The sequence below is a fragment of the Aethalodelphis obliquidens genome, unplaced genomic scaffold, assembly GCF_003676395.1.
Source record: "Aethalodelphis obliquidens isolate GAN/ISIS:26980383/991018 unplaced genomic scaffold, ASM367639v1 scaffold82, whole genome shotgun sequence".
Classification (NCBI taxonomy): Eukaryota; Metazoa; Chordata; class Mammalia; order Artiodactyla; family Delphinidae; genus Aethalodelphis; species Aethalodelphis obliquidens.
This window is the reverse complement of record NW_020838026.1, coordinates 2799396-2823058: the sequence shown is the minus strand read 5'-3', so window position 1 is coordinate 2823058 and position 23663 is coordinate 2799396. Positions and strand designations below refer to the sequence as shown.

Sequence of the window (23663 nt, the reverse complement as noted above, 5' to 3'; positions counted from 1 at the left end):
CTGGTTCAGGACTTCTGTGTTTTGGAGGTTTTTGATGACTGTTTCAATTTCCTGACTAGTGATCAAGCTATTCAGATTGATTTTCTTCATAATTCAGTATTAGGAAGGTTATGAGTCTAAGAATTTATCCATTTCTTCTAGGTTGTCTAATTTGTTGATGTATCGTTGTTCAAAGTACTACTTTATAATCCTTTGTGTTTGTGGTATTCTTGTAATTTCTCCTATTTCATTTCTGATTTTAGTTAGCTGAGCCTCCTCTCTTTTTTTCTTAGTGAATCTAGCTAAAGGGTTGTCAGTTTTGTTTATCTTTTCAAAGAACCAGCGCTTAGTTTCATTGGTCTTTTATTCTCTTTTGAGCCTTTCATTTATTTCCACTCTGATCTTTATTATTTTCTTCCTTTTACTGACTTTGGGCTTTGTTTGTTCTTTTTTCTAGTTCCTTTAGGTATAAGGTTAGATTGTTTATTTGCTACTTTTCTTGTTTCTTGACATAGGCCTGGACTGGTATAAACCTCCCTCTTAGAACCGCTTTTGCTGTATCCCATAGATTTTGGTATGTCGTGTTTTCGTTTATCTTCAGGTAATTTTTGATTCCCCCTTGGATTTCTTCAATGACCCAATAGTTGTTCAGTGGCATGCTGTTTAGTCTTCACGTATTTGTGATTTTTCATTTTCTTCCTGCAGTTGATTTCTAGTTTCATCCCACTGTGGTCAGAAAAGATGCTTGATGTGATTTCAAACTTCTGAAATGTACTGAAACTTGTTTTGTGTCCCAACATATGGTCTTCCCTTGGGAAAGTTCCACATGCACTTGAGAAGAACATGGATTCTGCTGCATTTGGATGGAATGTTGTGTAAAAATCCATTAAGTCCATCTGATTGAATGTTTCATTAAGGTCAGTGTTTCCTTGTTGGCTTTCTGTCTGGATGACCCGTCCTTTGATGAAAGTGGGGTGTTAAAGTTCCCTAGTATTATTGTTTGCTGTCAATTTCTCCCTTTAGGTACATTAATAATTGCTTTAGATATTTTGTTGCTTCCATGTTAGGTGCATATATATGAATAACTGTTATATCTCCTTGATGAACTGTCCTCTTTATGACTATATAATGTCCATCATTGTCTCTTGTTACCTTTTTTGGCTAATATGAATGTGACTACACCCACTTTCTTTTGGCTTCCATGTGCTTCAAGAATTATCTTCCATCCCTTCACTTTGAGCCTGTGTTCGTCTTTAGAGCTGAGATGAGTCTCCCGGAGGCAGCATAGAGTTGGGTGTCTTGTTTATTAATCCATCCGGCCACTCTGTGTCTTTTGAATGGTGAATTCAACCCATTTACACTTAGGGTGATTATTGATAAATGAAGAGTTAGTGCTACCATTTTATCTTTTGTTTTCTGGTTGGTCTCCATTGTTTCTTTTTCCTTCTGTTTTTGTCTGTCATTTTAACTTGGTAGTTTTCTATGATGTTTTTCTTAGTTTTCCCTTTTTTTTTATGTTTTGCATCCATGCTCTAGATTTATATTTTGGGATTACCATGAGCTTTGTATTAAATGTCTCATAGATAAAACCATCCTTTTTCTGCTAATACCATCTTATCTTCATTTGCCTACATGGGTTCTGTCCTTTCACACTTTTATGTTTTTGTTGTCTCAAATTATCCCTTTTCAGGCTGTGAGTTTGTTAGCAAAGTGAAGTAGCCATGGTTACTTTTACTTCTTTTTTCCCCTTGAAACGTTATGCTATAATTGTTTAACCACCTATTCTGATTGCAGTTTTCTGATTTTGTCTCTTTATTTATCACCTTACTCAAAGCTTGTGTACTTTTGCTTTTTTGTTCCAGGTAGAAGAGCTCCTCTCCATGTTTCTTGTGTGGCAGGTCTAGTGGTGATGAACTCCCTCAACTTTTGTTTGTCTGGGAAAGACTTTATTTCTCCCTCATATCTGAAAGATAACTCTGTCAGATAGATATTCGTGGCGGACAGTCTTTATCTTTCAGTATTTTGTGTCTGTCATTCTGCTCTCTCCTAGCCTGTAGATTTTCTGCTGAGAAACCTGCTCTTAGCCTAATGGGGTTCCTTTGTAGCTTATTGTCTTTTTTTCCAACTGCCTTTAACATTCTTTCTTTGTCATTGACTTTAGACAGTTTTAATACTATGTGTCTTGGAGAAAATCTGTTTGCATTGAGGTAATTAGGTGTTCTCTTAGTTTCATGGACTTGTGTATCCAGTTCCTTCCCAGGTTTGGGACGTTCTCAGCTCTTACTTCTGTAAACAAGCTCTGTGCTCCCTTCCCCTGTCTTTTCCTTCTGGGATGCCCACTATCTTTCTGTTGCTCTTCCTGATGGAGTGGGATAGCTCTCGTAGGATTCCGTGTTTTTAACCTTAGCTCTCTCTCCTCTCCTACCTGAATCATTTCTAGATTTCCATCTTGGAGCTCACTAATTCCCTCTTTCTCGTGGTCGGCTCGATCCCCATAGCTTTCTAATGCATTTTCCATCTCATTTATTGAGTTCTTCAGCTCCAGAATTTTGGTTTCATTCTTTCTTAGAGTTTCAGTCTCTTGGTAAAGTATTCCTTCTGCTCATTAGTTTTATTCCTGAGCTCATTGAACTGCCTGTCTGACTTTTCCCATAGCTCATCAAGTTTCCTCATGAGGGCTATTTTGAATTCTCCATCAGTTAGGTCCCAGTATTCCATGACTTCAAGTTTGGTTTCTGGAGAATTGTCATCCTTTTGTGGTCCCATGTGTTACCGTAATTCTGCACGGTGCTTGGTGAGTTGTTCCTCTGCTGGCCCATTTGAAGTAGCCAGTACCTTCTTAGGTAAAGCTTTTTTTACTCGATTCTAACAATTCAGTAGGTTGGTAATTAGAGGCCTTTCTTTTGGTTTCCAGTAGGTGGCGCTGTATCACAAATTTTTTTGGTTTCTCTCACCTGAGCTGCCTTTGGCGGTATTTGAGAACCTGCACTTTCCATTCTCCATTGACTCTGCCAAAGATTTGCCTGGTGCCCTTATTGTTGCTCCTTGTGCCTCTGGGGTTGCCGGTGCCTTGTTGCTGCTGTCACCGGTGTTGCCATAGGGGCACTGGGATGGCGGGAACCTCCACTGCATCCAGGGTTGCCTGGGTCACGGGCATCATAGTGACAGCACCGGGTGGGAGCCAGGGCTGCGAACACCTCTGCCCAATCTGGGGTTGTTAGGTTCACGAGTGCCACTGCTGCGGCCAGGGAGGCTGGCGTCACGGGTGCCACCATGGCTGCAGGGACTAAGGTCACTGGCCCCACGACCACTGCTGCCTGTTCCTGTGGCCGTGGACCCTGCTGCAACCAGGAGGCCAAAGTCGTGTGTGCTGCTGCCTGCTTCTCTGAAGCTGTGGGCGCAGCTCCCCAGCTGGGAAGCCAGGTTCGTGGGCACGGCCTCCGCTGTTTCCCCAGTCCTCCCACCTCTAGATGTACAGATGTGTGGCATTCTCCAGCATCCTGGTGTGTTGGTCAGGGGCACCCTTGTTGAGTTGAGGATGTTTTACTGGTCGTAGATTGACGGGGAGACAAGGGTGTGCACTCACACCACCATGATGCTGTCACTCCTCCCTCCTTGTAATTCTGAACAGCTTGATTGAGGTGTAATTCACACACCTTGCGATTCACAAGTTTAAAGTGTATAATTCGGCATTGGTTAGTATACTGACAGAGCTGTGTACCCATCACCACAGTCTGTTCTGAGACATTTCAGCAGCCCATAAAGAAACCCTGTACCCACTAACAGGCATCCTGACATCCCCCTCACCCGCAGTCCTAGGCAGACAGTAGTCTACTGCTGTCTCTACAGACATGCCTGTTCTGGCCATTGCATGTAGATGGAATCATGCAACATGTGCACTTTTGTGACTGACTTCTTTTGCTTGACATAATTTTTTCAAAGTTTATCTATGTTGTTGCACGTATCAATATTTCATTCCTTTTTATGGCCAAATAAAATTCCATTACATAGCCATACTACACTCCGTCTAGCCGTTCGTCAGTTGATGGACATATTTTCATGTGCTTGTTGACCATCTGCACGTCTTCTTTGAAGAAATGTCTGTTCGGATCCTTTGTCCATTTGTTAGGTTGGATATTTGTCTTTTTGTTGAGTTATAAGAGTTTCATTTCACATTCTGGTTACCAGTCCCTTATCAGATACATGTCTTACAAATATTCTTTCATTCCATGGGTCTTCTTTCACTTTCTTGATGGTGTCCTTTGCATCACAAAATGTTTTACTTTTGATGAAGTTCAATTTATCTGTTTTTTCCTTCATCGGTCATATTTTGTTATCATATATAAGAAGCCATTTCTTAACCCAAGGTTGCAAATACATGCTCCTATGTTTAGCTGTTATGTCTGGGTCCATGATCAGTTTGAGTTAATTTTTACATATGATGTGAGACAGGAGTCCAGATTAATTCTTTTGCATGTGCATATTCAAATGTCCCAGCACCATTTGTTGAAAAGACTATTCTTTTCCCCATTGATTTTTTTTTTCGTGAACTTGTCAAAAAATCAGTTGATCATAAATGTGAGGGTTTGATTTCTTTACTCTCTACTCTATTCCATTGATTTATATGTCTTTCTTTGCGTCAGTAATAAACTGTTTTAATTACTACCGACTTATAGTTTTGAAATTAGGAAATGTGAGTCTTGCAACTTTGTTCTTCTTTTTCAAGATTGTTGTGGCTATTCTGGGTGTCTTGTATTTCCATATCAATTTTAGAATCAGCTTGTCAGTTTCTCCAATAAAAATCTGGGATTTTTGTAGGAATTATGTTGAATCTGTTGACAAATATGGAAATTAAACATTTAAACAATATTACGTTCTCCAATCTATGAACATGGAATGACTTTCCATTTACTTGGGTCTTTTAAAACTTCTTTCAGCAATGTTTTGTAGTTTTCAGAGTACGCGTTTTGCATTTCTTGTATTAAGATTATCCCTGAGTATTTTATTCTTTTTGTGTCTATGGTAAGTAAGATTGTCTTCCTAATTTCACTTTTGGATTGTTCATGGCTGTGTATAGAAGTACAATTTATTTTTGCATCTTTATCCTGTAGCCTGTGACTTCGCTAAATTCCTTTCTTAATTCTGACGGTTTCTCAGTGGATTCCTCAGGATGAGCTCTACATAAGCTCATGTCCTCTGCAAATAGAGATACTTTTAAGTTTCCCTTTTCAATCTACATGCCCTTTATTTTTCTTGCCTAATTGCCCTGATTAGAACCTCTAGTGCAATGTTGAGTGTAAGTGGTAAAAGTAAACACCCATGCCTTGTTCCTGGTTCTTGGGGGAAAACCTCCAGTCCCCTGTCAGTAAGGATGATGTTAACTGTGGGTGTTTTGTAGATGCCCTTTATCGGGATGAGGGTGTTCCCATCTATTACTGGTTTGTAGAATGTTTTTATCACATAAAGTCGTCTTCCTCAATTTCAAGTCAGCTTACAACTTCTCTCCTTTGAGAGCCCTGATCCCAGCTCCTTGGACCCCTTCCTGGAGATCATCTAAGTCAGCTTCCCCAGCCCCACTTTATAATCATTGCTTCAGCCTTGTCCTTCTTTTTATATATGACTTATTAAAAATTATAAGCACTTTTCACCTTCCTTGTGTTGTTTTTGTTTTGTTTTATTTCTTTATCCTACCATGTCCATTGAAACTCTCCCCAGGAAGGCAGGGACCAAGTTTACCCTGTTCACTGCTGTAGTTTCAGATTCTACCACAGTTCCTGAGAGATAGTAGTTGGTCAATCAATAAATATTGTTGAATAATTGAATAAGTGAAGAAATGAATGTGTCCTATATAGGTATACAGATAGTGCTGTATGGTCACTCAGGAGATAGAAGCAAAAAGACTGATGGCCAGTGATTGGACTTGAAGTAGAGATAACAAGTAATGAGTTGGGAAAATAGTAGAAAATCTTTTACAATGAAGGATTTCAAACGGTAGCCAAGACTGACTGCAAGAGAAGCTCTGTTGAAGTGGGACACCCTCATACCCCACCGCAAATCCAGTAATATATCCAGGATATATTACTCTCTCCCCAGTGGGCTATAGCATCCTAGGCACAGGTCCAGCCTGCTCTGGGGGCTTCCCTACCCCGGCCTGCTGCGTGTCACCAAGGAAAGGCCATGCCGGAGGAGACGGCACAGGGGCCGGGTAAATCAACCTCCAAATGTACCTTTATCATCCGTTTCATCTTATTCCCTTCACCACCCTGGAGTTAAATCTGCCCGATTCTCAGCCGCCTCCTACTGCGCCTCCGTAATGATCATCTAAATTAAAATCTGTTATGGGTTTCTGGGTAATCCCCTTTGATGCCCTGAGTACCGCAGGATCTGTTTTGCTCAGACCTAGCGTGTACGTGCTGATAGCTTTTGAGCAGCTGACATGGCTTTGTATATCTCACACAAATGTCTACATTGCTTGCAAACAGCCAGGACCTGGCAGAAAAGACACATCCATGGCTGGAAGGTTTATGAATCTGTGAGTGGAATTGCCTTTGAGGGCAGCTCGGGAGGGCTCCTTGCGGAGGTCTGTTCACTTCCTCAGAGAGAGGAGGAAGAGGGTCCCGTGCTTCTCAGCAGTTTTGTTGGCAGCCTCCTCCCCGTGGTTTATTTTGTTAGTGTGTTTCATCACAGTCTTGTTCTGCTAGGTCATCCTGGTCACCGTAGTGGCCAAATTATACATTTGAAAATTCTCATGAGCAAATGGCAACTTCTCCTGGGCCAATCAACCCCAACCGTAACATGACCCATAATTTCAACTTTGTTGTTTTCCTATTTCTTTCTTTTCTTGCTAATGCATTTTCTCTCCTGGGGGAGGAAAGGTGGCTAGTGTATGAAATAGAAAGAGTAGACATTGGGGGTTAGCAGACCTTGGTTTAAATTCTGCCAGTGATGATTCTAGCTGCAAAATGCCAAACAAGGTAAAACTCAGTCTCACGGTCTACAAAGCGAAGTCCCTGATACTCACGTACCACTTATTAAAAGAGATTATAATTGATGATTGCTGGACTGATTTACTTACTGTCATCCTCCCAACATATGCTGTAAACTAGACCATAAACTCCACGGAGGCAGGGAATGATTGTTCTGTTTCCTTCTTTGGCAAAACTTAGTACACATCACTCACTCAATAAACATTTTTGAATGAATGAATGAGATGAAACAATGGGAAAGTGCTCCGGGTGACACAGTTGGTATTTATAAAATTAACTATTCCTCTCACTAGTTTGAATGTTTCTCAGATTCTATCTGTAGACTGGCAGATTTGAAAATCTCAATTAAGGAGAAAGCGCCGTCTTTTTGAGCCTTCTCTATGCGAGAGTGTCACACCGTTTTTCATAAGTGACTCTAATACTTCCTGACCTGGGATCTGTGGTTGCTCAGATGCAGATGAAGCTTTGTCCTGGTCTCCAGGCCTGTTCCTGGGAACGCCTGCAGGAACTCCGTGTGCACCATCTCCCGTTCCCCTTCCAGCCTGTTCCCCTTTCTCCTACCCTCGCCCCCCTCTTTCCCTCTCCCTCTCTCTTCTTATGCCTTGCTTGGGAATTCTTCTCTGATACCAGCTGGTGGAGGTGCTTCATTTGTTCACCAAGAAAACATTTTCAGAGACATTGGATTCAACGATGTCCCACAAAGTTGGCAGCAAAGTCACGATTAGATTAGATATCAGACCTTTAATCCCTGATCTTTTTGACTCTCCTGTATTTATTCTACCTGTAGTACCTGGAAATATTGATTAAAATAATTATGTAGAACCTTTTTTTTTAAAACCAAAGGAACTCCTTTTATCAAAATAAATCTGTGTTCATGCCCAATAGTTAAAACCAAGAAAAGGAGATGAGCTTGGGTCAGGGTGTGGACAGGAAACGCACCCACTCAGCTTCCCTCTGAACCCTGGGACGCTGGCTTGTGCCTACGGTCAGGGTCTCCACGTGCTGGACGTGGTGAGGAGTGACCGTGGGTTCCATCCCTGGGCCAGGCTGGTACGATCGATCTTCCTGACTTGGTCTGTCTTGGCCACGCTGAGAGTGTGGGCCTGGGCTGCTTGGTGTGGTGGGTTACTTCACTGTCATCGTGCCTGGTTTAATAGTGGGTGTGAGGTGATGGTCACAGCCGTATTATTCAAGTCACTAAACCCAGACAAACCGAGTCTGAGAGTGCGCCGTGGGGAAGCCCACGCCCACACCTGGTGATGGAAGCTTTGACCTAAGCCTTCTCCACCTCCTGCTTCAATCTCCGTGGCATCCGCATTCATGCTCTGTGGGTCCTTGACTGTGACCCAGCCTGGGTTTCCATCACAGCCTCTGACCTCATCCAGAGAAGACCAAAGGCTCCGTGAGGGGGCGGGGCACTGAGAAAACAGACTGTGGTTTGCATTTGAGCTGGATTTATGTCTTGGGTTTGTTTGTTTGTTTGTTTTGTATGAATGAGAGTGGTAATCCCAGCGTCTGGCACTCAACAGATCCTTATCAACTAGAGGAGGAAATAACTGCTCCCCTTCATTTGCCCCTCCCGAAAAGCCTGAACAGGCGTCTGTCTTCAACCCTTCTACCCAGTCCCTAGTTCACTTACTATAAGTGCTCGTTAGGATGTGGGCTTAAGGTCATTATTCTCTCTCAGGGAGAAGATGCCAAACATAGGCTTCCCTCTTCCAGAGGATGGCGCGTCTCGGGATGCCTATCTTCCTCCTGCCTCCATCCCTTCAACTAGCAAAGGAGGTGGGAGTCTCTGCCCCTGGCAGCAGGAGAAACACATTCCTTTGTTTCAGTCGCTTGCACAGTTCTGGCATTATCACCCGGGCGGCATCTTGTGGAAAACAAACACGTACAAGCACGAATGACTCCAGCTTCCCACAGTGGGTAGTCCTAAATAGGACACTTGCCAGTGGCACCAGAAAAGATCATTAGATTGTCAAAAAATAAACAGGGTAAACTGAGAGATAACATAAGCCCACTGCAAGCAAACCAACGAGCCTGGGGCCTCAGCGATGGCAGAGTAGATGGAATCCCCCTCCTGTGCTGGGAGGGGCGGGATGCTGCCACGCCCCTCACTGATGCAGAAGCCAAGGTTTCAGGTTGAAACCATGATGGGAAACCCAGCAGTTTCCACCCAGGTAGCTGTCGAGACAGAAGAGGAAGAAAGGAATTCATTAAAAACCTTGTTTCTGGGGCTTTTGTTGGGGTTTTGGCCCAGAGAATTTGTTAGTAAATAAGTACTGAAATCTTCTCTGACATAGAACAGTTGCTCAAGGGTGGAGAAGACCCAGGGTCTAGTCTACAAGGAGACTGTTGTTTAAGGAGCTCTGCCCACAGAGCAAGAAGAACTTGACTTTAACACAGATTATATACTGGGGCAAATGGGCAGAGCAGACAATAACTGAGGTTGGAGTTTAAGAAAGGCAAGAGCTTGGGGGGATGGGCAGGGACAGGGTAACACCAGGAATGGAGAACATTCTGCACAGAGGCACTGGTGAAGTTCTCAGGTTGGCGCAAGTGACATGTACGTTGAAATATACTCTGGAATGAATGGTAAGGATCATATATGTCAGGCCAAGGAGTGTAGACTTCATCCGGACATCAGTGGAAAAATACTGGAAGGTTTTTCCAAGCAGAAAAATGAAATGATGAAAGTGGCCTTTAAGAAAAATCGATCTGGTCAAAGCATGCAGCACCTATTGGATTGGGAGCACGAGGGGTGGCCAGACAACTTGGGATACAGATGCAGATAGCGTGTTGAGAGGTGAACGAAACCAGGACAGAGGTGGTGATAAAAAGGAAAGAGGGATGAGAAGAGAAGCATTTCAGCACTGACCACTGTGTGTAATACAGGGCAAAGGGGGTCATGGCAAGCTAAGCAGACACTGAGGTTTTCAACCTTTGCACCTTTTTAGGTGGAAACACGAGCAGAAAAATGTTAGTCAGGGGGAGAAGCTGACTTTAGGAGGAGGATGAATTTGGCTTTACTTAAATATGCCAAGTATGAGGTAATAGCCCGGCATCCTAGTGCAGGCAGGTGGAGAAACACAATGAAAAATTGAACTTCAAATGGCACCTTGGATCTGTGCGGAACTAAGCCCTGGTGCCCACGCATGCGATAGCATTTTATAATAATATGCTACACTCTGCATAGGCACGTGCATTTGGTAATTACAGCACGGATCCTCTGGCTCTTTGCCTCTCCTGCTCCTCAGTGTGGAATCGTATTGCTCTGGGACCCAGAGAACAATTGATCAAAGAGGAACCCACTTATGTAAGGAAAGACAGAAAGAACAAGGAGCAAAGACAAAAGGTTTGCAATTCAAAAGGAGCTGACCAGACACTAGTCCTGCAGTAGCAACAAGAGAGCTATAGGACCAGCAGGGAGCGAGGGCAGAGCTGGACTCAACTGGAATGGGGTGACGGAACAGAAGCTGGCGGAACCAATGAAACACACTAAAATACGTCAACTGAGACTTTTCCCACTTGGAGATAGAATTGTCTATTTGTGTGTCTGTATGTGAACGTATGCTTCTGAAGATAGTCCAAAAGTAGATTGCAAATAGCTAGTTGCGGTAGCCAGCCTCCGAGATGAGCCCCAGTGACCCTCACTTCCTGAATGCACACGCTGTGTAGTCTCTTTTCACAGTGAATCAGGGCTAGCCCAATGCTAGAATATGGAGGAACTGATGGGATGTGACCTCAGAGACTTGCTCATAAAAGGCATTGCCCTTTTTGCCTTGATCTCTTGTATCATTTGCTTGGGGGTAAGCCACCCCCCAAGCCCAAAGCACACCCAACATGCCCCCATCAACAAGCAGCCCCAGTGTAGCAGCCACACGAGGGAGTCACCTTGGAAGTGGGTCCTCCAGCCCCAGTCAATCCTATGGATGACTTCAGCCCCATAGGCTTTAGACTGCGACCTCATAAGTGACCCTGAACCAGAACTTCCCAGTCAAACTGCTCCTGAATTCATTCCTGACCCACAGAAACTGTGAGAGATAATAAAGGATTCTCGTAGTCAACGCCACTAAGATTTGGGCTGATCCATTACACAGTGATGGATAACTAATACACTAGAGTCATAAGAAATGTACGAGAACTGTTTAGAATGTTCCTCTCAATGTTTGATGCGAAAAATATTTTGGCTGCTGTAATGCATCGCCAAGCTATTGAAATGTATGAATAAATGTTTTCAGCCCAAAGTCTATCCAAAAATGTGCAAAGTCTCGTGGAGGGAAGCAGAGCTCAGGAAGAGAAATGGATGCATATTAGATGTCGAGCACGTGCTTATTGAGTTAAATTGAATTGCAATTGCAGACAGTTACAGATGAAGCACTTTACATTGTCACCTCACATGTTTATCAAACGCTGAACTACTCACAACAGTGTAGGACGTGAAACACTTCCGTGGCTTAGGTTAACGTGGTGGAACTCAAGTTTACCCAGCCACACCAGAGCGAGGCAAGCGGCAGACTCCACGGATAGGACAGCATCTTCTCTGGGCCCAGAACCACGCCCAGGGCGGAAGGAAGCTCAACCCTATCCTATCCCTGCCGTGTTCCCCCGTGGCCTGGCTGTCACCCCCTCCCTTGGCCTCTGCTGCAGGAGTGTTTCTGTGACCCCCCTGCCCAGCTCAGCCTCACCTCAGTCCAGGCAGGTGAAATGAATCATATCTGATGCCGTCTCCCTAAGCTGAAGATTTCGTCCTTGGAACCAGGCCCATCTGAGGACACAGAGCCTCAGCTGCCCTCAGGGGAGCCTCCTGGTCTGTCCCTCCCCAAGGGGTCTTCATTCAAGCTTCTGTTCCCAATTCCTGCTTCCTTTACAGGAGCTCTTGCTTTCCCATCTGGTCCACTTCTTGCTGAAAGAATCTGTTTGAGACCTTTCACCTGGGAGCTAGCCATCAGCCCACAGGTCTGGGTATTGTCCTTGCCCTTGAAGCTCCTAGGTCACTCCTACAATCAGACCCCTGATGACCTCACTTACAATCCCACGAACTGTGGACGCAAGCCAGTTCCTAGTTTGCCCACAGCCTGGCATCCTTACAGTGAGGTCTCTGAAATAGAATTTTTAATTATAGAAGGTCCCCTGCGAACCCCTGTGAAGAGTATGTTTTTCTTCCAGTAGGTACCATGAAGCTCTCTCGGGCCCTTCCTCAGGCTGCCCTTCTGGGGTGTGCTATGCTCTCCTTTCTAACGCTGATGCCCAAATGCCAGACTGAGGAGGAATCCATGATCGGTTGGGCACTTCCTTCAAATTTAGTAAAAATTAAAAACATATCATGACTCAAGTTCAATAGTCTAATCTTAAAGTATTAATAGTTACAGCTTCCACTTATAAGGCATGATGAAGGGGCAAGAAGAGTGCATCCATGGTCACTGAGTCCTCATTGTGCCTCTGAGAGAGATTTTTACCATTCCTGGTTCACAGAAGAAACTGAGACTCAGAGAAGTTAAGTATTTACCTAAAGCCACACAGCCTGTGGGACCTGAGGTTTTTTCATTTCAGGAGCGTCTCCACCTGGAGGTCCCTGGGCGCTCCACTACCACAAGGCTGGAAGGACCTGAGAGAGCATTGCGCACCAGCCTCGAGTCTGTGGCTGGGGAAGCAGAGGTGCTCTACCGGGCAATGCCTCGTTTGCCCGGCTTTCTCCCAACCCACCTGCCTGCCTTTACCTGTGAAATGCCATTTCTCCTCTGCAGACATGCATCCCGCGTGTCCCTCCCTGCTTTGAAGAAAACCTCAAAAGTCGTGTCATCACCGGACTTCGAGTGCCTCTTAACACAGGTGCAGGATGCCGTGGAGAGGCTCAGTGCTCGCCTAGGGCCACCAGGATTCTGGGGTGACACCTAGCCCGCCTAGAACCCGGAGGACACGTGCGGGGAGCTCCCGTCTCATAGGCAGGCCTCTGCAGGGACTGTGGGTCAGTCACAGGGCCCTATTTCTAGACTTGTCCCTAGCGTGACCTGACCGGAGAGCAGTTTCTGTAGATGTCCTGGTGCCCGGAGGGCTGCACAGAGTCGGAAGGAGTTCCTGTCTCTCATCCCCTGGGGCCCCGCTCCCCGCTCCAGCCCTACTATTAGCAATTACAGATCTGCATTGGAAATAGGCACTTTCCCAAAAATGGGTCAGCTTCTTTTTTTTTTTTTTCTTTTGAGCTCTTGTTCTTACCACGGCGGGCAACTGATGTTCCCACAGTGTGGAGCATGGGGGGGGGAGGCACGTAGGGCGTGGACCCTCCGAATGCCCTAGTAAGGGACAGCCCCGGAAGAAGGCCCTGGAGCCACGGCCAAGGAGGTGGAAGTTGTCCCCCGAGGCCAAAGCTGGCCTGAAGCTCTTCCGAGAGACTTGGCCCAGTTTTCCTGGCTAGCTCAGGATGACTTTCCACTGAGATGGCCACTGCTTTGTCAGGTCTTGTTTCAAAGGTCCCCTGAGTTATAAAACTGCCATTGTCTGTCCCAGGTCTCAGCACAAAGAGCTGTTGCAGCCGCAATGACCACCGTGACTGTGAAATTGCAGGACACGCTTGGATTTGGAACGTGCTTTGTTGAAGCACCTAACCTGTGTCTCCGTGGGCCACGCCCCCTTCCAGCCCCTCCCCTCGGATCCCAGCTCTGGGCCACGCCCCTCGTCCTGCCCCACCTCCCCGCCCCGACCCTGAGAGGTGGTGGAGCAGGAGGTCTTGCAGCCAGGTGGAGTTTATTCACCTTGAACCTCTCTCTCCATCACAAAGTGCTGGTGAGCAGATACCCTCCTAGTCACAGCAGTGACCCAGCTTCCCCGAGGCAGCACCCAGGGTGGTTACACACTTGCATGGGGAACTTAGAGTCTGAGCGACGCGCGTTCAAATACTGGCTCTTCAGAACCTACTCATTCTGCGAACCGGATCAAGTTACTGATCCGGTACTAAGTCGCTCGCGGGCTGGGTTTCCTCACCAGCAATACGGGGATTAGGACATGTCTGCTTCCCAGGGCCAGGGGGTGCGGGGTTAGAAGCTGAGCACCACACCTGGCTCACAGTAAGCCCTTGGTAAACCTTGGCCCCAGCTGCACACAGGATGCCTACGCCCTGACTCCTGGGGGCCCACAGCTCCCAGAAAGCGGGGTTTTGTCCCAGGCTTCTTTTGTGAACCCTCTGGTACCCTGCATGGTGCTGAAAATGTACATACTCAGGGTCACTGAGTAACTGTTGAATCAGCTGAAGAATGGACAGCCCAGCGCTGGGACAGGTGAGTGAGGTGGGACCTCTGGTGCTTTTGGCCTAACCTGGCTATCTATGGCCTGCGTCTTCCCCTGCGGGGCCCACAAGAACTGAGGTTGAGAGCGTCATCTGCACACCCAGCGCTGGTCACCAGGAAGAGCAGTGTGTGGCACTTTGATGAGTATATCCAGCAAATTGGCGTTTTCTTCATTTTCTCGCTTGGCCTTCAGTGGAGTCATCACGACAAGCTAACTACTGCTCTTCGCTGCTCTTGACGCCTGCCTCAGTTTCATGCACTTACAGAGCCTGTTTCTAACGTGGGTACCACTCATCTATCAATACAAATAACAATCACCAGCTCTGCTCAGGAGAACGAGGCGAAGAATAGATTGTGTCCATGGCAGGCTGGTGAGACAAAGCAGGACGGGGGGCCAGGGCCCACTCCCCTCACCCTCCTATCCTGTGCCACGTTCCTGCACCCCGTCTCCACCTCCGACCACGGCAGCGTCTGGACAAACTGCTCGATGCAGGCCTCCACCGCCCAGGAACGGGGTTTGAGAGTTAAAGGACAGAGGAAAAAGAAATATTTCTCAAAACTAGGGGATAGGAAATGACCTCAGACACAGGGCCGAGGAGCCAGGCCACCCCGAAACAGAGGAAACAATTTGACAGTGAGGTGAAAATTGCCGCTGCCAAACCTCCGACACCCAGAACTTTACTCCTGGGCTCAGAGAAATCTGTCACAGGCTCAGGAAAATGTCTGCGAGGGACTGGTAATAGTTCAGTAATGGCCTGATGACTTGGAATGAGATGGCAGGGTGCAGCTGTGCCAGGGGAGACGGCTCCTGCTTTTAACCCAAGATGATGAGCTGCAGAAACAGTCTTCCTGCCCAGCCCCTCTCCTCTGCTGGCTGAGCACATCCATTCAGAAAAGCCATAGGGACAGAGAGAATGTGGAGAGGAAACTCAGATCAAGACAGGGTTTTAGAAATACCCAGGTTGCGTGTGTGAGTGTGTGTGTGTGTAGATTTCCGACAGCCATTTTAATGACCGTGCCTTCCCTTCCTAAGGCCCTCCCCCTCTCCCTAGCATCTCTCTGCTTTATGGCAAATGGGTTTTGATTCTGAAGTGAATTGACCTTGAAATAAGCTGCAGGATCTGAGTTCTTACACCTCAGATGCTGGGTTTGGAACACATTCTGCTCATTCAGCAGATACGGGCTCCATCACAGGAACGTGGAAGGGGTGGGAGCTGGGAGGCTTGGCATTGCCAGTTGTCAGCCTGATAGCAAAGTTGGAGACTTGAGTTGGAAGCTGCCGCCGGCGAGGGTTGGGTGTGTGACAGATGTCAGTGTTGCCTTGGTTCTCCTTTCTGATTGCGTGTGTGTGCGTGTGTGTGTGTACCTGTAACTGAGGCCGTGCCTGTATTCAGGAATTGTGCAGTGCGGGTCGAGCGGTTGGGACTGCAAATGTCTAGGGCTACAAGGCTGCGAAACTGCTCACCAATAGGCCGTGTCACAGGGAAACTGAATCTGCCGTATGGGAAGAGGGTGTGTGTTACGTGCAGGCGCAGGTGCACAGGCGGAAGCCAGCATTTATCCGCATTTACACCAGGCCTGTGTTTGGTAAGGTTATCTTTGGTTCAGTTTTGCTGAGCTTCTGACCTTTCTGTGTCTTTTGTGTCCATGGGATGTCAGCGTTACTCTATGGAGATTGTAATTTAGGGATTTGATGTAACCAAACCAGAGACAGCATCTGTGCATTGAGTATCTGCCCTGTGCCTGGCCGGGAGCCACTGCCTTAAAGGGAGAACGTGAGCCCGGCGGACTTGCAAAGAAGGAAGGAGTTGTACTCAGCACGCAGTGGTGTGTGCAAGACTGCTGAGTGTTAGACAGTCCTGGTGCCAGCTCTCATCTGAAGGTGATTTCTGTTGCTTTAATGTGTCCGAGTTCAGCTACATTGTTCATGAACTGAACTAGCAATACAGGGGCTCCTGTCAGCAGAGCTCAGATGTTCTCCCCCAATTTTCACCTTCCACAACACAGAATGTTGTTGAAACCATGGTCTTTCCCCAGGGAGTTTTGTTGTCATTGAGGCTGAAGCAATGAAACAGATCCCTGCAAAGACAGCCAGATGCCTTTTCTAGATGATGGGGGTGAATGTAGACCAGAAGGCAGGTAGGCAGCAGGGGGAAGGGCGGGGGGCACAGACCCACCCTGTGTGCCATCTGACTTTGAGCCGTCTTAGGAGCAATGGTGGGCTGTCAACGTGCCCTCCTGGGCCAGAGCCAGGCTGCTCTGATGTGGCCCAGGACCAAGCTTTTGGGATGAGCTGGGCAGAGAGATGGGTAGGGACTTAGTGCCAAAATAGCAATCCCAGAAAGCCTTGGGGCCTTTCTCTTCCAGTAAGGAAGGCCTTTGGGACTGATTTTTACTGAAGAAGTTACAGTAGAAATTCAGCAGATCCAAGACCTCAAAAGTCCCCCAGAGGTTACTAAGTGCAGCCCCTTCCCCTAAGCAGGTCTTGCCTACAGCCATTCCAGAGCAGTGGTGTTTCATTTGAAATATTTCTCAGGAAAGATATTTCATAAACTCCCTAATGCACTGGTACCAAAACAGAGCTGAGCAGAAAAAGAACAACATATTCTCTGGACTGTAGCCAAACGCACTCCAAGATGGATACAGATATTTCAAAAGCAGTCAGTCAGTCAGCACGTGTGCCAATGTACCTCTCTTCTGTGCCCTGTGGCGACATGCTTTCCCAATTAAATTACCTTGATATGGCTCCGTGCTCCTGCTGGACTCTGATTCGTTCTGATGGGAACAACATATTCAGTTCAAAGAAAAGAGGTGGGCAGAAGTCTTTGCTCCTGATAACATCAGGACCTGCTTTGGCCTCCTTGATGCTCAGATGAGATGGAGAAATTGGAATTTAATCGTCGATTACTCCCAGTCCAAAGTCAGCTTGCATTTTTAAGCTCATTCAGGTACAAGTGAGTACCAAAAATCAATATGTTCTGGAAACAGAAGGCTTAGAACATCTTCCATGCATGGCTACAGAAGAATCTGTTTTAATGAGCTAGAAGTTATGTGCTGTGTCTGGTTGCCCATAAGCATTAGTCACCAATTACTTGTGCTACCAGTGCAAGATGGTGTTCCTAAGGAGGTGACAGTGAGGAAATAGAGGGAATAATTACCTGGAATGTGTTTAGAGTGAGTGATTAGATAGGGCAAAAATCCGTGAGTAAAAACACACTAAGAATGAGGGAATTAATGATAAGCTAAAGATGTCTGCAAAAATGTTTTTAAAAAAGGAAAAGGAAGGAAGATGTTAGAACTTTGCCCATGGAAGTAGGGCACTTCTGAGATGCAATAGCTCCAGTTTAAATGAGCTCAAAGGAGTGTGCCCAGGCATACCCTGCTGAGAATGAGAAAAGAGGTGTTTGCGGTGGTGGGTCTTACCTAATAAGGAAAATGGAGGTGATTAGATGGAAAACTGACATGGTTATTTAAGAAGTTTCCTTTCTTCTCGGACTGTATGGTAACATGGAGAGATAGCCAAGACCCACCGATCCCACGATGGCCCCCACTCGGGTTTTATATTAAAACCCTTGATCCAGGCAGGAGAACCTGGAAGAGACATGTCTCTAGTGACAGTGGAGGCTTGGACAAGAGACCACGGTGAAAGCACAGATGAGGTTTTCATCCTTTCTAACACTGAAGAGAAGGTCAGGAATAAGATGCAGAAAGGAAAAAATAAAAATTGGTTGTATATTTGGTACTACAACCCAGCATTTTGTCTGTGAAACCATAATTCATCAGACAAAAATGGTGGGCATGGCAGTAAATGGAACGTACCCATGGGAGGGAGAGGAAGCACGCATTTGGCCCAACGATTAAGGGGATCATGAAGCAAAACTTGTGGGAAAAGGAGAAAACTGCCTGATGGCACCGTAACATCGAACCTTACAGAGAACAGCAGGTGTGATGTATTGTAGAAAGAAATGTGGTAGATGAGGTGTCCAGGAAAATAATAGGGGAGAATATAGAAGCCGTATTTCTGCCTCAAATATCTGTATACTAAAGCACGAATATAGGTGGTAAATGAAAGTAGCATGACATTTCACCCAAGGAGGTGCGTTCTGTGACTCTAAGTTTAGTCCCATCAGGAGTAGCTGAAATGACGTTTTCTTTATACATAATTTCTCTGATTTCTTTGCCCCTTCCTCGCACCAAGGAGCTCCTAATGACACTGCTAAAACCCTTTCAAAGTCCTCATCTTCTTTAAAAACCCGACTGATCTTCCTGTTTTGCCCGTCCATCCCTCTCTCTCATTCGCTACTCACCAGACAGAGTTATCCTTTTAAAACGTAAATTTTAAACCACTTACTAGTTATATGAACATGCTGTTCCTCCCTGCTTATCATCTCCAGGTGGCTTCTCATCTCATGCAGATAAAATACAAATGCCACAGCCCAATTCACAAGACTTTGACAACCCTTCCACAGCCTCCTGTCCTACCCCCGGTCCATGCCCTCTCAGCCCCAGCTGCATGGGGTTTCCTGATGTTCCCCAAATCCACCAAGTATCCACCTGCCTCAGGGCCTTAGCACTGGCTGTTACCTCTGCTTGAAATGTTCTGGGCCCAGAAAGTCACAGGGCTACTCGATAATTTCATTCAAGTCTGTGCTCGTATGTTTCCTCCTCATGTCGCACACCCTCCACCACCAGCCCTACTCTGTCTTCATCACTCGTTGCTATCTGACTTTAAATCACGTATTTATTTATTACAGTCTCTCTCTCCTAGGCTAAGATGTAACTTCTGTAATAGCCGCAATTCTCTCTGTTGGTCCGCTGATAGATCCCCAGCTCCCAGAAGGGTAGTTGGCTCATAGTAGATGTTCAGTAACTATTTGTGAAATGAATGAACTAATGATCAGTCATAACTGGGAATGATGCTAACCAGTGACACCAGTCACTTCCAGTAACTGGATGCTGTCGGAATACAGAGCTCTAAAACGCGTCTGAAGCAAGGATACAGGAGCCCTAAACGATGTCACGTGAGAGGGTACGAAGGGAACTCAGAGCTGGTGGAGCCCACTTCCTGTTAAGACGATGAAACCCCTACATGTCTTCTTCATTGATGTTCATATAACTAGTAAGTTGTGTCCAGACAATAAACTAGGTTTCTATTCACTGGCCAGAGTTTTGCTTGTTTACACTAGTCAGCAAGCTATTTGTCCTCTGAAAAAATATGATTGCAGTGGGGAAGACCAGATGTATTCATTGGACGGTAACTGCAGAGCATCTGTGAAGTGCTGTAGACAGAGTGGTGGGTGACCAGGAGGTGAGGAGCCCCTTGGACACGGCGAGGGAGCTCCGTGGGGCACAGCCGACGGGCAGTCGTGAGCATACGCAAGGGAGAGTGAGTGTCTGGCCCTGAGCCAGAGCACAGCTCAAGAGTCACCCCTGTGGAAAAGGAAGCTGCAGACAGGAACCGAAAGGACTGTTTCCACGCGGGACTTTAGGAGACATGCAGCCTGTATTGGGGACCTAAATTGCAAAGAACGATAGAGAGTCAGGAACAAAAGGTCTGTCCAGTCTCTGACTGGAAGTGTGGGAAACAGCACATGAGCCAGAAAAACCGAGTTTCCGAGGAGGCGTCAATGACTGCGGGCGCGGTAGGGGCCTCGCTGCAGTCATTTGCAGGTGTGGACACTAGCAAGGGCCAGGCGTGAGGGCAGGAGGGGGCCTTCTAGGGATCCAGACCAATCAGTGTGGAAGATATGGCCAGAGACTGAGTCCCTGTGGTTATGTAAGAGGCGCGAAAAGCCAGCAAGATTTATTATTAACAGTAATGTGACCTCATGGGTACCCACAGCTGATGAGGGCTTCGGAAAGATGAGTAGAAATAAAGTAGGTGAACGTGTGTTTTGTTTATCTCACCGTACGCATAACCTCGTGTAAGGAATCATTGAGAGCTGAGACTCTGATCCTCAGACGTGCTCAGGGAGTTCCTTGGTGGCCTAGTGGTTAGGATTCCAGGCTTTCACTGCCAGGACCCAGGTTCAACCCCTGGTTGGGGAACTGAGATCCTGCAAACTGTGTGGTGTGGCCAGAAAACAAACAAACAAACAAAAAACCCAAGCACGTCCAGCTCTGTCATCAACCACGCTATGCGGGGACAGCCATTCATTTGTATGCTCGATGTAGGCCAGTATTCAAAAGCGGTTCTGGAAAGAATGAACAAATAATTTATTTCTCGCTTGAAAAGTTAATTCATTTATATTAATATTTTGTCAATTATCTCTAAGTTGACCAGATTATTAAATTAACCATTATTAGGTAACCAAACTTTTGCTGCACAAACAGAATACAAATGGATTGTATCTATTCTGTGACAATCCAGTTCAGAAAGCCCTGGACATGAAAGGAGTAAAGCGAGGCACACAGCTTCAGCTCTGCCTGTGGGCTCCTGTTCCTGGTCTTCTTCAGAAGCAGACAGGATGAAAATGCAGGACAGTGTCCTGACTTCCCCCAGGGAGTCCACAGCCCAGTGACCCACCAGAGATCGTCTGTGTTGGACCCTTTAGTTAATAAAAGAGGAAATCAAGCTGGCTGACAGTCTGGGGACTGCCAGTCAGTTGGCATTTGTCAATTAAATCATGTTTCTGTGTTTGTCACTAAGACACCTTCCACTCAGGAATTCTTGCTGGTACATTGGTTTTCAAATTAGAGCTCTTCAAAAGAAAAAAAAAAAAAAGGAAGAAGGAGAAGAAGAAAGTGGGAAATGGCTGTCTCAGAAGTTCGCAGAAAAGTCACTCACTCAGAGACCTACAGCATGGCAGAGGTGGGGCTCCACGAGTGCACAGTTACCCCTTGAACTGGAATTTTACTGTGTAAGTTCCTTCAAGATGAGTTCACCGTGAGGTGGAGGGGACCCCGTTAGGTGGTGGTGTGGACACAGTGCAGAGTATGAAGTTTGCAATCAGAAGATGGAGGCTGAGTCCTGATTCTACCATGTGATAGCTGGGTGACCTCAGCCTCGCCCCTGCATCGTCAGTGCAGATGGTAACACTGCCTCCCAGGACTGTTTTGAGAATCAAATGAAAATATATGTGAGAAGGCTTTATACCTTCTCACGTTTAAAGCTCTGTACAAATACTGGTTATCATTAAAATGAGATCCTTTAGGCCGTTCATATCTAGAAGTGCTTGGTTAAAGTCTAAGACAGACCCCATGCTGGACACCAAATTCCATTTTATACCAAATCATGTTGGAGAGTGCAAGTGCTTCCATGTTAATATTCCATCTTCCACTGCTTGCATACTTAAGTAGAAATTCATTTGGATGGCAGCATGCTTGGAGCAAGACAGCAGCAACTAAATAAACAAATAATCAGCAGTAGATTAGGCCCTGATACAGATGAGAACGCAGAGCACGTGCAGTGGCCCCGCCTGGGAGTGATCAGAGCCCATGGTCCTCATGCTTCAGCGTGTCACCCTCTGGGCCAGGACCATTCTCCCTCCTGCGAGGAAGGCACACTGCACAGTTAAGCATCTAATGCATATGTAGACAGTGGGGAGAAGTCAACGGTGTGTGTCTGTTTAACTTATCCTTTTTGTGTCCTGCTTTTCCTCAGCTTGGGAAAACCTCACATTGGGGTAGGATAAAATGGAGGGCGTGCCCTGGCCGTTCAGAATCTGAGTCCCACATACACTCATCCAACAAAGGCAGTTGCTTTGACAAAGGTAGCTGGAGACTCTTAATTCTTCCTGTGAAAAGAGCTGATGGGGCCGTGGTGGGATGTTTTTGGCCCAGTCTTTTCTCGGGGCGTCCTGAGCTCTGCCCCCGGGTGAGTCCTCCTGTTTGTGCTTGAAGGGGCAGGTGGACGGCAGGGCTCAGAGCCCATTTTCCCAGTTCATGGGGCGATTTCCTGGTGAGGTCTGATCTGGGCATCCTATCCATCGGTGCCCTGTGCATTTTTCACAGACCAGTTCACCCAACACATCTTCCAGCGACAGCGTGGACTGTGTCTCTGCACTTAGAGCACCACTGACCAGCTCTGCGATCTAAAGCACGTTGCTTGAGGGTTCCTGTCCATAAAATGGACCCGGTTCCATTCACCCACAGAGTAATTCTGAGTATTAGGTATAGTCATCCAGATACAGAACCAAGACGGCATCTGCCACCTTGTAAGCCACAGACATCATAGAATGTCTCCCCTGTCTGCTCCACCACCCTTGCCTGCACTTCCCAAACGACCACAGGGCCCCGCTGCATATTTGCACCGTTTGTCAGCTCTTTGTGTTATTTGCTGTTTCATGAGTGTCTGCCTTTGAGGGTAGGAATCATGCCACCCGTGTAGCACTTAGCACTTTGCTGAGCATGGGATAGACATTTAACAAAAGGTTGGTTTGTTAACACAAGTCTGGTTTTCTTCACGCACAGTGGAATAGCAAAGTCAGAGCACACCTGCCTGCTCGCCGTGAAGTTCTCCAAGGCTTGAGCAGAGAACAAAGCATTCTCTCTTTGGCCTGAGCTTCGGTTTGCTGGTTGCGGACCCTGGTTCCCTCACTAACCACATCCCGCTTGCCTCCTGAGAGCCAGGATCTGCGAGGTGGTGAGACGCGAGGCAGCCAGGGTCCCGACGCCACGAGGCTGCAGAGGAGTGGGTGGGCTCCAATCGCTGGTCTGCTTTAAGTATGTTTGCTCCTTCAGAACAGAAATTAGCCATGATTCAAAGTCCTCAGAGGTGTCCATAACCTACAGAACGTGATGGTATGTAAATAATAACCTGCGCCTTACTATGTTCACCTGTCATTAAAACTAGAAACAGAGTTGCCAACTCGGACGCTCTCTTGTACAGAGGCAGCAATGTGGAGAACCCACTTCATTTAAAAGAAGACTCGTGGTCTTTTGTAAGTGTGTTTAATCATCATGTCCTTTGGAAATGACTATGTCCTTTCAAAGGCGTGTGTCCATCAGTGGCCAAGATGCAGGTGCGGTTGGTCACCCTAACAGGGTCCTCCCCGGGTTGGCCACAGGGAGCCGCCCGCAGAGAAGGTGACTCTCAGGTTCCATTCCTGTAACCGGCAGAGGAAGGAACAGGAACCTTTAGGATTCAGGGCTGACCAAGGAACAGAAGGTAATGCACTCGCTTCTCGAGATTCATAGAAATTAGCTCTATGGAGACTTTTCCTAGAGAAAGCGACGTTGGGGGAAGGAAGGGAGGGAAAGAAGGAAGTCTTCGTATACTCCTTTTTTTTGAAAAACTGTCTTTGAGTATAACATACATACAGCCAAGTTCCCAGAACGCCCGCTCAGTGAAGTGTCACAAACTGAACACCCCCAGATGGCCAGCACTCAGATCAAGGAGTAGAACACAGCACACCAGCATCCCCATACCACTCGACGTCACGGCTCCCCTCCCCCAGGGGAGCTCACCTCATCT

The 23663-nt window shown here is 46.6% G+C and overlaps 1 protein-coding gene across 3 annotated transcripts in view; it reads left to right on the top strand.

Moving 5' to 3' along the window:
- The window catches only part of LOC113612776 (neurotrimin), a 933717-nt gene that overhangs the window by 218314 nt on the left and 691740 nt on the right, over positions 1–23663 (top strand). The window lies entirely within an intron of this gene.